Source organism: Falco naumanni, chromosome 4, assembly GCF_017639655.2.
Source record: "Falco naumanni isolate bFalNau1 chromosome 4, bFalNau1.pat, whole genome shotgun sequence".
NCBI lineage: Eukaryota > Metazoa > Chordata > Aves > Falconiformes > Falconidae > Falco > Falco naumanni.
In genome coordinates this window covers 14,791,201-14,805,645 of record NC_054057.1, presented here as the reverse complement: position 1 = coordinate 14,805,645, position 14,445 = coordinate 14,791,201, and positions in this window count along the sequence as shown.

The window sequence follows — 14,445 nt, the reverse complement described above, 5'->3', positions numbered from 1 at the left end:
GGTTAGGTTTATGGTCCCTGCAGCCAGAGGAGGGCTGTGCGTCACCTCTGTGCTGGGAGGCCACATGCACGAGGAGAGCAAGATCACCGGCAGGGGATGGGGAGGATATCAGCGGGCTGACACGGACAGCACCAGCCATCTCCCTGCTGCACATGGCCTGGACACTGCACCTGCCTGCAGTAACTCGTGGTGCTCAGCGCTGGTCACATGCCCTTGGCTCACCTAGTGCCAAGAGTCCCAGGACAAGGGAGACCACGTGGCATCTGTTTCATCTTCTACTGCTGGGTCAAGGTGGGGTGTGGCAGCATCATCCAGAGAGATCTGAAGCAGCAATGAAGCCAGATCTTCCTCATGCGCTGCTGGGGAGAATATGCCTGTGCTGGCCTCTCCTTGATGGTCTCCAGACACGGTAGAAGCCCTGTATACTCCACCCTTGCATTCTGCTGGCACCAGACTGGCTGAGTTGGGCTCTCCCTGATGTTCTCCAGACAAATAAGACTCATTGTCCCGAGGTGCGGCAGGTATTGGTGTTACTATTGCCACGTTCAAGTATTGTGCACCACTCAGCCAGCAGGGCCCATCCCGGGGAACAGCGTGGGGGTACTGGAAGAACTCCAGGAATGAGGAGTCTACCCACATGGTGTGAATGGTGATATCCTCTTCTTGAGACAGAATTTTGTCTCTATCATCTTCACAGTCTTCATCCCCGTGCAGGGGTCCTGGGTGGTTGTGTGGCCTTGCAGCCCATGCCCAGTGCTTCTTGGAAACATGGGTTGCTGTGCTTGCAGGACTGCCCGTCCTGCTCTGCAGGGCTTTCAGATCCTCTGTCTTCACTGGCGGCATGGCCACATGCTCCTTAAGAGCCTCTTGGTGCTCCAACAGCGATTTGCCTTTGCACTTGGTCTTTATGAGAGACGGCTGTGTTTTGGGGGTGGCGCTCTGCCACTTGTCCCTGGTGCCCTGAAGCCACATCCCTCCTGCCCAGGGAAACTGGCACAGAAAGTCTGCCAGCAGCACTGGTGCTTTTACGTGCGTCACGCACGGGAAGAGCTGCAGAGGCCTTGCCACTGTGGGCCGCCCGGACCTCCTCTGTTCTTGCCATCTTCATCGCACCCAGCCTGTGTTCCCGATGCCACTGTGCCGCTGTCTGCTGGCTGGGTCGTTGGCTCCCAGTGAAAACCTTGTCCAGGTCCTTCCTCAAAAGGCACCTCTTTGTCTCCTTCCCAGCTGCGGCATTGGCTGCAGGGCTGTGTGGGGCATGCCTCCTGCTCTGCGCACTGGTGGCTTTCCCCTGCTCACCAGGGATGCCCCGAGTAGATGGGACAAGCTGTCGGAGTCTGCTGGTTGCAGTGCTGCTGGCCTTTTCCCTGCCCTGGCCAGAAGCTGCAGAGGCTGCTGCTGGCAGAGGCGGGAGCTTGCAGCAACTTCTGGCAGCTCCTGGTGCCCGAGCTGCGTGCACCTTCTGTGGTGCTGCTGCCTGCCTTGCTGGCAGACGGGCTGTCTCCTCGCGCCTCACCCTGACGGAGGGCATTGCCACCCTGCATGCTGGGCTGTCCGCCTGCAAGAGAAGGCGAGGAGAGAGGCTGCATGACTGTGGCCCTTTGCCCGTGCCCCATGTCCCAGCTGGAAAAGCCCCTGTGCCGGCTCCCCTGCCAGCCCCCAGGGCAGCACTCGGCCCCACAGGGAGTTGCCGCTCGGCTCCCAGAGCTGGCTGGGGAGCGCACTGGTCCGGCCATGGCCCACAGTGACTCCTGGGAGCATCTCCGACATGCCCGGGCAGCCTGCAGGCACGGTTTGTGGCGCTCAGTTTGCTATGTGACCGGGCCCTCCCGTCCCCTCCTGCAGCTCCCGCCTGCCTGTCGGCAGCTCCTGGACTCAGGAAGACGTTTGTACCGGCCTCCCTCGGGCTCCCTACCTGTGCGCATCGGCTCCCAGCGGCCTGCGAGCTGGGTGGGCATGGGAGACATCAGACTGCAAGCACGTGATTAAACTGTTAAAACACCCAGATACTTGAGGATTATTTACTGTATTAAATCCTCTTACAAGCAGGGCGGTCTGTTGCCCTGCGGGTAGTACAGTGGTATGACTGGCATGGCAGGCAATTTTCCTTTCCTACTACAAGGATGCATTCATGAAGGCAACTCTAGGGTGTAAGCGGTGCCGCACAACAAAGCAGCCTGTGAAAGCCAGACGTTAGCCGTTAGAAACAGGAAGAGGCAATGGGCCTTTGCTTCAGACTCAGCAAAAGATGTACCAAACCCGAGGAAGGTGACAAAAAGGGAAGAGTTTCCGTGGCGTAACTTTGGTGTGGCAGGTGAGGTTTCCATCCATGTTCCTCATGCCTCCGCCTCGTTTTGTTTGCAGATGCAGTGTTGGATCAAACTGCAAGACGAGTTTTCTTTACTGCACATGCTACTGTAGTGCAAATACCCTGTGGTTTCTCAGGACGCACACCAATCCCACCCCTAGTGCCTGATGGCTGAGATCCCCACTGGCTCCAGTAGCTGCACTCGGACCCCCCCTCACTCCACTGGCTGCACTGGGACGCACACCAGTAGCTGGCACCACAAGCCAGAGCTGCCTACGGCCTCGGGTTGACTCCAGTAGCTGGCACTCAGTCCACCCCCGCCACGTCCCCCATAGCAGGCACAGAGTCCCTTCAGCTCACAGGCAAACAGGACAGGGAGTGAGATTACACAGAGAGGTCATTAAAAGAGGTTTAATGAGAAGCTCTATGAGAAGACAGGACAGACGTCATCTATGCCCTGCCACCAATCACTTGTCTCTGGGGAGACTGTGGTGTCATCAGGTCGCCCGTCACCTGGAACTTCCTCAACGAGATTAGAGGGGATCAATCCCCTTGTGCCGTCGGTCAGCTCTCCCACGTACCAACCGTCTCCATCCACGTCTCCAAAGACGTAAACGTATTGTCCAGCAACTAGCGGAAGCTCCAGCTCAGGCCGCTCGTTGGGACCATCAAAAGGATCATAGCTGTAACGAGCGATGAATGCTCGAAGCTCTGCCGGTTGTTTTCTCATAGCCTCCAGCAGGACGGTCTCCTTGTCTGCTCCCAGGTTAGCCTGCTGCGGCTTGGAAACGGTGCTGTTAGATCATTCTCCTTCCATCCGTCCCAGTTTCTGAAACAGCTGCTGGCAGTATTTCTTTAGATTCTCAAACCAATCACTCAGTTGCTTCAGCTGGGCTGGAAATGCCCGCAGGGATTCTCTGTGCTCCCTGTGGGCCGGCTTTGTCTCCTCATGTTCCCTCTCCAGCTGTTGACTCCTTTCTGCCCTGTCCCTCATGGCTTTCAGCTCACGCTCGGCCACTTCCAGCCGGGTAAAAAGACAGATGGTTGCTTGGATGGCAGAGTCTCGCTCCTCTGCCAGTCGCGCTAGCTGCGCTTTCAGGTTGGCATTTTCAGCCTGAACCTGTTCTGTCAAAGCCATCTGCCCACGCAGGCGAGCGTTTTCTTCAGCCAGGTGGGTGTTTTCATTTGTCACCTTGGCGAGCTGCACCTGCAACTCCTCACCAGCTTGCCCGGGGGTGCTCACATTGGAGGATCCTTCTTCATCTGTGGCCGCTCGGGCCTCCAGCCCCTCAGCTGCCTTCTGTGCCAAGTCGTGCCGCTTGTCCCGTGCCAGCAGAGCTCTGGTGGGCTCTCCCATTTCCCCACTCCTCGGCTGAGGAAGCAATGGTGGGAACAGTTGCTCAGCGGAGCGCTGGATGGGCAGTGGCACGCGAGCATTGACCAGGCGATCGATGGTCACCTGCAGCTGCCTGGCTCGCTCTCCCAGCCGCAAGGTGAGGGCGGAGAGTTGAGCATTTTTCTGCTGCAGTCTCCCTGCCTCCTTGCACGCTCTTGGAGAACCGTCCTTTCCCAGGAGGCGGCTCTCCATCTCAAGGGCACTCTGTTGCCTCTCCAGGTCTTTCAGAAGACGCTGCAGACGTCTGCTCTGCTCCAGGAGATGGCTGTATGCGCTGCTAGGCAGCATCAAGTCCTCCCGCTCCATCAGCCGGAGCTGAGCACCTCTCACAGCCTGGCACGTTGCTTGTGGCCCAGCACTGTGGCTTTCTGTTGGTCTTTCCTGCAGGGCCGCCAAGGTGTGGGGCCTGTTTCTGCCAGAGGAGCAGGAGCTCTGCGTCCCCTGATGGCCCTGGTGGCCAGGAGAGCCCTCAGGCTGGGCCGTGCAGGGGGAGGCAGGCAGCTCGCACTTGAACCGCTGCAGGATGGGTTGGGTGGACAGTGCCATCTCCTGCTGCAGCTGGTTCTGGAGGCAATGGGTGCGGGTGGGCTGGGAGACAGCTGTGGCATTGGCTGCAGGGCTGTGTGGGGCATGGCTCCAGCTCTGCCCACTGGTGGCTTTCCCCTGCTCACCAGGGATGCCCCGAGTAGATGAGTCAAGCTGTTGGTGTCTGCTGGCTGTGGTGATGGTGGCCATCTGATCCTCCGTCTTCACTGGCGGCATGGCCACATGCTCCTTAAGAGCCTCTTGGTGCTCCAACAGCGATTTGCCTTTGCACTTGGTCTTTATGAGAGACGGCTGTGTTTTGGGGTGGCGCTCTGCCACTTGTCCCTGGTGCCCTGAAGCCACATCCCTCCTGCCCAGGGAAACTGGCACAGAAAGTCTGCCAGCAGCACTGGTGCTTTTACGTGCGTCACGCACGGGAAGAGCTGCAGAGGCCTTGCCACTGTGGGCCGCCCGGACCTCCTCTGTTCTTGCCATCTTCGTCGCACCCAGCCTGTGTTCCCGATGCCACTGTGCCGCTGTCTGCTGGCTGGGTCGTTGGCTCCCAGTGAAAACCTTGTCCAGGTCCTTCCTCAAAAGGCACCTCTTTGTCTCCTTCCCAGCTGCGGCATTGGCTGCAGGGCTCTGTGGGGCATGCCTCCTGCTCTGCGCACTGGTGGCTTTCCCCTGCTCACCAGGGATGCCCCGAGTAGATGGGACAAGCTGTCGGAGTCTGCTGGTTGCAGTGCTGCTGGCCTTTTCCCTGCCCTGGCCAGAAGCTGCAGAGGCTGCTGCTGGCAGAGGCGGGAGCTTGCAGCAACTTCTGGCAGCTCCTGGTGCCCGAGCTGCGTGCACCTTCTGTGGTGCTGCTGCCTGCCTTGCTGGCAGACGGGCTGTCTCCTCGCGCCTCACCCTGACGGAGGGCATTGCCACCCTGCATGCTGGGCTGTCCGCCTGCAAGAGAAGGCGAGGAGAGAGGCTGCATGACTGTGGCCCTTTGCCCGTGCCCCGGGTCCCAGCTGGAAAAGCCCCTGTGCCGGCTCCCCTGCCAGCCCCCAGGGCAGCACTCGGCCCCACAGGGAGTCGCCGCTCGGCTCCCAGAGCTGGCTGGGGAGCGCACTGGTCCGGCCATGGCCCACAGTGACTCCTGGGAGCATCCCCGACATGCCCGGGCAGCCTGCAGGCACGGCTTGTGGCGCTCAGTTTGCTATGTGACCGGGCCCTCCCGTCCCCTCCTGCAGCTCCCGCCTGCCTGTCGGCAGCTCCTGGACTCGGGAAGACGTTTGTCCTGGCCTCCCTCGGGCTCCCTACCTGTGCGCGTCGGCTCCCAGCGGCCTGCGAGCTCTGTGGGCAGGGGAGCCCTCGCAGCCTGTTCCCATGGGGGGACGAAGCCTGTCCCTGGCTGTCCTGCGGCGCTGCCAGCGGCTGCCTGTGGCCCATCTGTGGGCAGGAGGAGGAGAAGTCAAGGACTGGAGGTGGCTGCCTTGGCACAGCGGCCCCCACAGTGGCGGCAAGCCCGGCCCCGGCACTAAGGCAGCTCCGCGTGGCCCTGTCCCACCACCGGCCTCCCCCTCCTGCCCCGTCCCTCACCTGGCGCTGGTTCTGCAGGCCCGGCAGCCTGCTGTTGGGCTGGGGGGGGGCGTTTGCCTCCTCATGCGTGGGCATCTTCGGCGGCGTCTGCCGACGACCGACCATGGTCACCCAGGGGAGATGCTGCCTCCTGAGGGAGTGGCTCTCCTGGGAGTGGGCACCCCAGGGCTCTGGCTCCTTAAATACCCGCGGGGTCACCATGGGGACCCGTATCACAGTGACCTCTGGGCATGGTGCGCCGCCTGCATCACAAAGCCCTTGCGGTTGCTGTGGAGACGCTCACACCCACACCTGGCGGGGACTGGCTGGAACCGGCTGTGCCCGGCGTGGGGCAGCCCCTGCTTGCCCCTCACAGAGGCCCCAGCAGGCCCGAGCCCGCACCTCCCACATCCCCCCGGTGCCAGCAGCCTCTGCAGAGCTCAGTCCTGTGTGCGTGCAGCAGCTCTGGGTGCCACCGCCCGGGGCCTTGTCCCCAGGCATGGCTCCCACACAGGGTGCCCAGGCCTGGGGACGCTCCGGTGCCCGCCTACAGCAACGCCGGGAAGGCCCGCAGGCCCGTGCTCAGAGGCCACTGGCCACGCCGAGCTGCTCCCGGCAGTCGCCGTGGGCCGCGGGGTGACCAGCCCTCTCCCCAGACGGCTCTGGGAGGTCCCTCCCAGGCTGCTCTTCTTCAGTGCCTTTCCTCCAGAGGTGGAGCGTGCAAGGGCTCACACCCACAGCCAGGACGAGGGAGCAGGGCTGCCTCCCTGGGGCTGACGGTCTGTGCTCCCTTTCGAGCTGGAATGAGAAGAAAAGCTGCCTTTGTTCCCAGTTACAACACAGAGAAACGGCTGCCTCGTGCACAAGCCTGCACCTTTTCTGACAGAAAATGGCTTTGGGGTACTATGGAAACTCCTGGGGAGAAAAAAAAAACCCAAACCATTAAAATAAACGCGGCTCAGCTGATGTTGGAGACCTTGGTATTAGACACCCAGACTTGTTCTCCTCCACGCAGTTATCACTCCTGCACCAGGAACTGCTTGCTAGTGGGTGAATCTGACAGCAGCAGCTCCCAGGCAGAGCTGGGAGCAGCTCCTGGGGACATCTTTAGGCTTTACAGCAGTGTTTGCTGCCCCAGCACGGGCCCCCTGCCCCCTGCAGGGACCAGGCAGGAGGCTGGAGGGAAGAGTCCCACCAACAGCTTTGACCTCCAGGCTGGAGAACCCTGTCCCAGGCTCAGGCACCGCTGCCTCCGGGCTCCCCTACCCCATCCTGGGGCAATAAGGCAACTCTCTTCCTTCTACAGAACAACACTCAAAGCTTAAGGGGAGTTTCCTCTTAAGGCATTTCCTCCCTAATGCAGGTTTCCCCCAGGCCTAGAGGTTGCCACAGGGCTCTATGGTCAGTGTTCAAAGGTGTCTCAAATGCCAAAAGGAAAGTGGCTTTTCGCAGGCAACAATGCAGTGAGATTTCTGAAGCTGTGTAAAATAACGTGTTCACCTTGCCCATCAAGTGCGTTATCGTGAGGACCTGGCCAGGGCCCTGGTTTTGTACAGCAGCAGAGATGCTGTTGCAGCCACAGGACTCCAAGTTCTGGCGGCTTGAAAGGAACAAACTCAAACATCTCAGAGCTCACCATGACATCCAAATAGCTGGCCGGGAAACCCTTCTTCGAAGCTGCTAGATGAAATGACAGGGCAGAAACGTAGAGGGAGCAAGTTTTCTCAGGAAAGGAAAGAGAAACCCCACTTTTTTTTTGAAACACAGATTTAGCCCCCTTAATATTTTTTCTTGTTAGATTGTGTCAGCAGTCAGACTGCAAGCACGTGATTAAACTGTTAAAACACCCAGATACTTGAGGATTATTTACTGTATTAAATCCTCTTACAAGCAGGGCGGTCTGTTGCCCTGCGGGTAGTACAGTGGTATGACTGGCATGGCAGGCAATTTTCCTTTCCTACTACAAGGATGCATTCATGAAGGCAACTCTAGGGTGTAAGCGGTGCCGCACAACAAAGCAGCCTGTGAAAGCCAGACGTTAGCCGTTAGAAACAGGAAGAGGCAATGGGCCTTTGCTTCAGACTCAGCAAAAGATGTACCAAACCCGAGGAAGGTGACAAAAAGGGAAGAGTTTCCGTGGCGTAACTTTGGTGTGGCAGGTGAGGTTTCCATCCATGTTCCTCATGCCTCCGCCTCGTTTTGTTTGCAGATGCAGTGTTGGATCAAACTGCAAGACGAGTTTTCTTTACTGCACATGCTACTGTAGTGCAAATACCCTGTGGTTTCTCAGGACGCACACCAATCCCACCCCTAGTGCCTGATGGCTGAGATCCCCACTGGCTCCAGTAGCTGCACTCGGACCCTCCCTCACTCCACTGGCTGCACTGGGACGCACACCAGTAGCTGGCACCACAAGCCAGAGCTGCCTACGGCCTCGGGTTGACTCCAGTAGCTGGCACTCAGTCCACCCCCGCCACGTCCCCCATAGCAGGCACAGGAGTCCCTTCAGCTCACAGGCAAACAGGACAGGGAGTGAGATTACACAGAGAGGTCATTAAAAGAGGTTTAATGAGAAGCTCTATGAGAAGACAGGACAGACGTCATCTATGCCCTGCCACCAATCACTTGTCTCTGGGGAGACTGTGGTGTCATCAGGTCGCCCGTCACCTGGAACTTCCTCAACGAGATTAGAGGGGATCAATCCCCTTGTGCCGTCGGTCAGCTCTCCCACGTACCAACCGTCTCCATCCACGTCTCCAAAGACGTAAACGTATTGTCCAGCAACTAGCGGAAGCTCCAGCTCAGGCCGCTCGTTGGGACCATCAAAAGGATCATAGCTGTAACGAGCGATGAATGCTCGAAGCTCTGCCGGTTGTTTTCTCATAGCCTCCAGCAGGACGGTCTCCTTGTCTGCTCCCAGGTTAGCCTGCTGAGGCTTGGAAACGGTGCTGTTAGATCATTCTCCTTCCATCCGTCCCAGTTTCTGAAACAGCTGCTGGCAGCATTTCTTTAGATTCTCAAACCAATCACTCAGTTGCTTCAGCTGGGCTGGAAATGCCCGCAGGGATTCTCTGTGCTCCCTGTGGGCCGGCTTTGTCTCCTCATGTTCCCTCTCCAGCTGTTGACTCCTTTCTGCCCTGTCCCTCATGGCTTTCAGCTCGCGCTCGGCCACTTCCAGCCGGGTAAAAAGACAGATGGTTGCTTGGATGGCAGAGTCTCGCTCCTCTGCCAGTCGCGCTAGCTGCCCTTTCAGGTTGGCATTTTCAGCCTGAACCTGTTCTGTCAAAGCTATCTGCCCACGCAGGCGAGCGTTTTCTTCAGCCAGGTGGGTGTTTTCATTTGTCACCTTGGCGAGCTGCACCTGCAACTCCTCACCAGCTTGCCCGGGGGTGCTCACATTGGAGGATCCTTCTTCATCTGTGGCCGCTCGGGCCTCCAGCCCCTCAGCTGCCTTCTGTGCCAAGTCGTGCCGCTTGTCCCGTGCCAGCAGAGCTCTGGTGGGCTCTCCCATTTCCCCACTCCTCGGCTGAGGAAGCAATGGTGGGAACAGTTGCTCAGCGGAGCGCTGGATGGGCAGTGGCACGCGAGCATTGACCAGGCGATCGATGGTCACCTGCAGCTGCCTGGCTCGCTCTCCCAGCCGCAAGGTGAGGGCGGAGAGTTGAGCATTTTTCTGCTGCAGTCTCCCTGCCTCCTTGCACGCTCTTGGAGAACCGTCCTTTCTCAGGAGGCGGCTCTCCATCTCAAGGGCACTCTGTTGCCTCTCCAGGTCTTTCAGAAGACGCTGCAGGCGTCTGCTCTGCTCCAGGAGATGGCTGCATGCGCTGCCAGGCAGCATCAAGTCCTCCCGCTCCATCAGCCGGAGCTGAGCACCTCTCACAGCCTGGCACGTTGCTTGTGGCCCAGCACTGTGGCTTTCTGTTGGTCTTTCCTGCAGGGCCGCCAAGGTGTGGGGCCTGTTTCTGCCAGAGGAGCAGGAGCTCTGCGTCCCCTGATGGCCCTGGTGGCCAGGAGAGCCCTCAGGCTGGGCCGTGCAGGGGGAGGCAGGCAGCTCGCGCTTGAACCGCTGCAGGATGGGTTGGGTGGACAGTGCCATCTCCTGCTGTAGCTGGTTCTGGAGGCAATGGGTGCGGGTGGGCTGGGAGACAGCTGTGGCATTGGCTGCAGGGCTGTGTGGGGCATGGCTCCAGCTCTGCCCACTGGTGGCTTTCCCCTGCTCACCAGGGATGCCCCGAGTAGATGGGACAAGCTGTCGGAGTCTGCTGGTTGCAGTGCTGCTGGCCTTTTCCCTGCCCTGGCCAGAAGCTGCAGAGGCTGCTGCTGGCAGAGGCGGGAGCTTGCAGCAACTTCTGGCAGCTCCTGGTGCCCGAGCTGCGTGCACCTTCTGTGGTGCTGCTGCCTGCCTTGCTGGCAGACGGGCTGTCTCCTCGCGCCTCACCCTGACGGAGGGCATTGCCACCCTGCATGCTGGGCTGTCCGCCTGCAAGAGAAGGCGAGGAGAGAGGCTGCATGACTGTGGCCCTTTGCCCGTGCCCCGGGTCCCAGCTGGAAAAGCCCCTGTGCCGGCTCCCCTGCCAGCCCCCAGGGCAGCACTCGGCCCCACAGGGAGTTGCCGCTCGGCTCCCAGAGCTGGCTGGGGAGCGCACTGGTCCGGCCATGGCCCACAGTGACTCCTGGGAGCATCTCCGACATGCCCGGGCAGCCTGCAGGCACGGCTTGTGGGGCTCAGTTTGCTATGTGACCGGGCCCTCCCGTCCCCTCCTGCAGCTCCCGCCTGCCTGTCGGCAGCTCCTGGACTCGGGAAGACGTTTGTCCCGGCCTCCCTCGGGCTCCCTACCTGTGCGCGTCGGCTCCCAGCGGCCTGCGAGCTCTGTGGGCAGGGGAGCCCTCGCAGCCTGTTCCCATGGGGGGACGAAGCCTGTCCCTGGCTGTCCTGCGGCGCTGCCAGCGGCTGCCTGTGGCCCATCTGTGGGCAGGAGGAGGAGAAGTCAAGGACTGGAGGTGGCTGCCTTGGCACCGCGGCCCCCACAGTGGCGGCAAGCCCGGCCCCGGCACTAAGGCAGCTCCGCGTGGCCCTGTCCCACCACTGGCCTCCCCCTCCTGCCCCGTCCCTCACCTGGCGCTGGTTCTGCAGGCCCGGCAGCCTGCTGTTGGGCTGGGGGGGGGGCGTTTGCCTCCTCATGCGTGGGCATCTTCGGCGGCGTCTGCCGACGACCGACCATGGTCACCCAGGGGAGATGCTGCCTCCTGAGGGAGTGGCTCTCCTGGGAGTGGGCACCCCAGGGCTCTGGCTCCTTAAATACCCGCGGGGTCACCATGGGGACCCGTATCACAGTGACCTCTGGGCATGGTGCGCCGCCTGCATCACAAAGCCCTTGCGGTTGCTGTGGAGACGCTCACACCCACACCTGGCGGGGACTGGCTGGAACCGGCTGTGCCCGGCGTGGGGCAGCCCCTGCTTGCCCCTCACAGAGGCCCCAGCAGGCCCGAGCCCGCACCTCCCACATCCCCCCGGTGCCAGCAGCCTCTGCAGAGCTCAGTCCTGTGTGCGTGCAGCAGCTCTGGGTGCCACCGCCCGGGGCCTTGTCCCCAGGCATGGCTCCCACACAGGGCGCCCAGGCCTGGGGACGCTCCGGTGCCCGCCTACAGCAACGCCGGGAAGGCCCGCAGGCCCGTGCTCAGAGGCCACTGGCCACGCCGAGCTGCTCCCGGCAGTCGCCGTGGGCCGCGGGGTGACCAGCCCTCTCCCCAGACGGCTCTGGGAGGTCCCTCCCAGGCTGCTCTTCTTCAGTGCCTTTCCTCCAGAGGTGGAGCGTGCAAGGGCTCACACCCACAGCCAGGACGAGGGAGCAGGGCTGCCTCCCTGGGGCTGACGGTCTGTGCTCCCTTTCGAGCTGGAATGAGAAGAAAAGCTGCCTTTGTTCCCAGTTACAACACAGAGAAACGGCTGCCTCGTGCACAAGCCTGCACCTTTTCTGACAGAAAATGGCTTTGGGGTACTATGGAAACTCCTGGGGAGAAAAAAAAAACCCCAAACCATTAAAATAAACGCGGCTCAGCTGATGTTGGAGACCTTGGTATTAGACACCCAGACTTGTTCTCCTCCACGCAGTTATCACTCCTGCACCAGGAACTGCTTGCTAGTGGGTGAATCTGACAGCAGCAGCTCCCAGGCAGAGCTGGGAGCAGCTCCTGGGGACATCTTTAGGCTTTACAGCAGTGTTTGCTGCCCCAGCACGGGCCCCCTGCCCCCTGCAGGGACCAGGCAGGAGGCTGGAGGGAAGAGTCCCACCAACAGCTTTGACCTCCAGGCTGGAGAACCCTGTCCCAGGCTCAGGCACCGCTGCCTCCGGGCTCCCCTACCCCATCCTGGGGCAATAAGGCAACTCTCTTCCTTCTACAGAACAACACTCAAAGCTTAAGGGGAGTTTCCTCTTAAGGCATTTCCTCCCTAATGCAGGTTTCCCCCAGGCCTAGAGGTTGCCACAGGGCTCTATGGTCAGTGTTCAAAGGTGTCTCAAATGCCAAAAGGAAAGTGGCTTTTCGCAGGCAACAATGCAGTGAGATTTCTGAAGCTGTGTAAAATAACGTGTTCACCTTGCCCATCAAGTGCGTTATCGTGAGGACCTGGCCAGGGCCCTGGTTTTGTACAGCAGCAGAGATGCTGTTGCAGCCACAGGACTCCAAGTTCTGGCGGCTTGAAAGGAACAAACTCAAACATCTCAGAGCTCACCATGACATCCAAATAGCTGGCCGGGAAACCCTTCTTCGAAGCTGCTAGATGAAATGACAGGGCAGAAACGTAGAGGGAGCAAGTTTTCTCAGGAAAGGAAAGAGAAACCCCACTTTTTTTTTGAAACACAGATTTAGCCCCCTTAATATTTTTTCTTGTTAGATTGTGTCAGCAGTCAGACTGCAAGCACGTGATTAAACTGTTAAAACACCCAGATACTTGAGGATTATTTACTGTATTAAATCCTCTTACAAGCAGGGCAGTCTGTTGCCCTGCGGGTAGTACAGTGGTATGACTGGCATGGCAGGCAATTTTCCTTTCCTACTACAAGGATGCATTCATGAAGGCAACTCTAGGGTGTAAGCGGTGCCGCACAACAAAGCAGCCTGTGAAAGCCAGACGTTAGCCGTTAGAAACAGGAAGAGGCAATGGGCCTTTGCTTCAGACTCAGCAAAAGATGTACCAAACCCGAGGAAGGTGACAAAAAGGGAAGAGTTTCCGTGGCGTAACTTTGGTGTGGCAGGTGAGGTTTCCATCCATGTTCCTCATGCCTCCGCCTCGTTTTGTTTGCAGATGCAGTGTTGGATCAAACTGCAAGACGAGTTTTCTTTACTGCACATGCTACTGTAGTGCAAATACCCTGTGGTTTCTCAGGACGCACACCAATCCCACCCCTAGTGCCTGATGGCTGAGATCCCCACTGGCTCCAGTAGCTGCACTCGGACCCCCCCTCACTCCACTGGCTGCACTGGGACGCACACCAGTAGCTGGCACCACAAGCCAGAGCTGCCTATGGCCTCGGGTTGACTCCAGTAGCTGGCACTCAGTCCACCCCCGCCACGTCCCCCATAGCAGGCACAGAGTCCCTTCAGCTCACAGGCAAACAGGACAGGGAGTGAGATTACACAGAGAGGTCATTAAAAGAGGTTTAATGAGAAGCTCTATGAGAAGACAGGACAGACGTCATCTATGCCCTGCCACCAATCACTTGTCTCTGGGGAGACTGTGGTGTCATCAGGTCGCCCGTCACCTGGAACTTCCTCAACGAGATTAGAGGGGATCAATCCCCTTGTGCCGTCGGTCAGCTCTCCCACGTACCAACCGTCTCCATCCACGTCTCCAAAGACATAAACGTATTGTCCAGCAACTAGCAGAAGCTCCAGCTCAGGCCGCTCGTTGGGACCATCAAAAGGATCATAGCTGTAACGAGCGATGAATGCTCGAAGCTCTGCCGGTTGTTTTCTCATAGCCTCCAGCAGGACGGTCTCCTTGTCTGCTCCCAGGTTAGCCTGCTGAGGCTTGGAAACGGTGCTGTTAGATCATTCTCCTTCCATCCGTCCCAGTTCCTGAAACAGCTGCTGGCAGTATTTCTTTAGATTCTCAAACCAATCACTCAGTTCCTTCAGCTGGGCTGGAAATGCCCGCAGGGATTCTCTGTGCTCCCTGTGGGCCGGCTTTGTCTCCTCATGTTCCCTCTCCAGCTGTTGACTCCTTTCTGCCCTGTCCCTCATGGCTTTCAGCTCGCGCTCGGCCACTTCCAGCCGGGTAAAAAGACAGATGGTTGCTTGGATGGCAGAGTCTCGCTCCTCTGCCAGTCGCGCTAGCTGCCCTTTCAGGTTGGCATTTTCAGCCTGAACCTGTTCTGTCAAAGCTATCTGCCCACGCAGGCGAGCGTTTTCTTCAGCCAGGTGGGTGTTTTCATTTGTCACCTTGGCGAGCTGCACCTGCAACTCCTCACCAGCTTGCCCGGGGGTGCTCACATTGGAGGATCCTTCTTCATCTGTGGCCGCTCGGGCCTCCAGCCCCTCAGCTGCCTTCTGTGCCAAGTCGTGCCGCTTGTCCCGTGCCAGCAGAGCTCTGGTGGGCTCTCCCATTTCCCCACTCCTCGGCTGAGGAAGCAATGGTGGGAACAGTTGC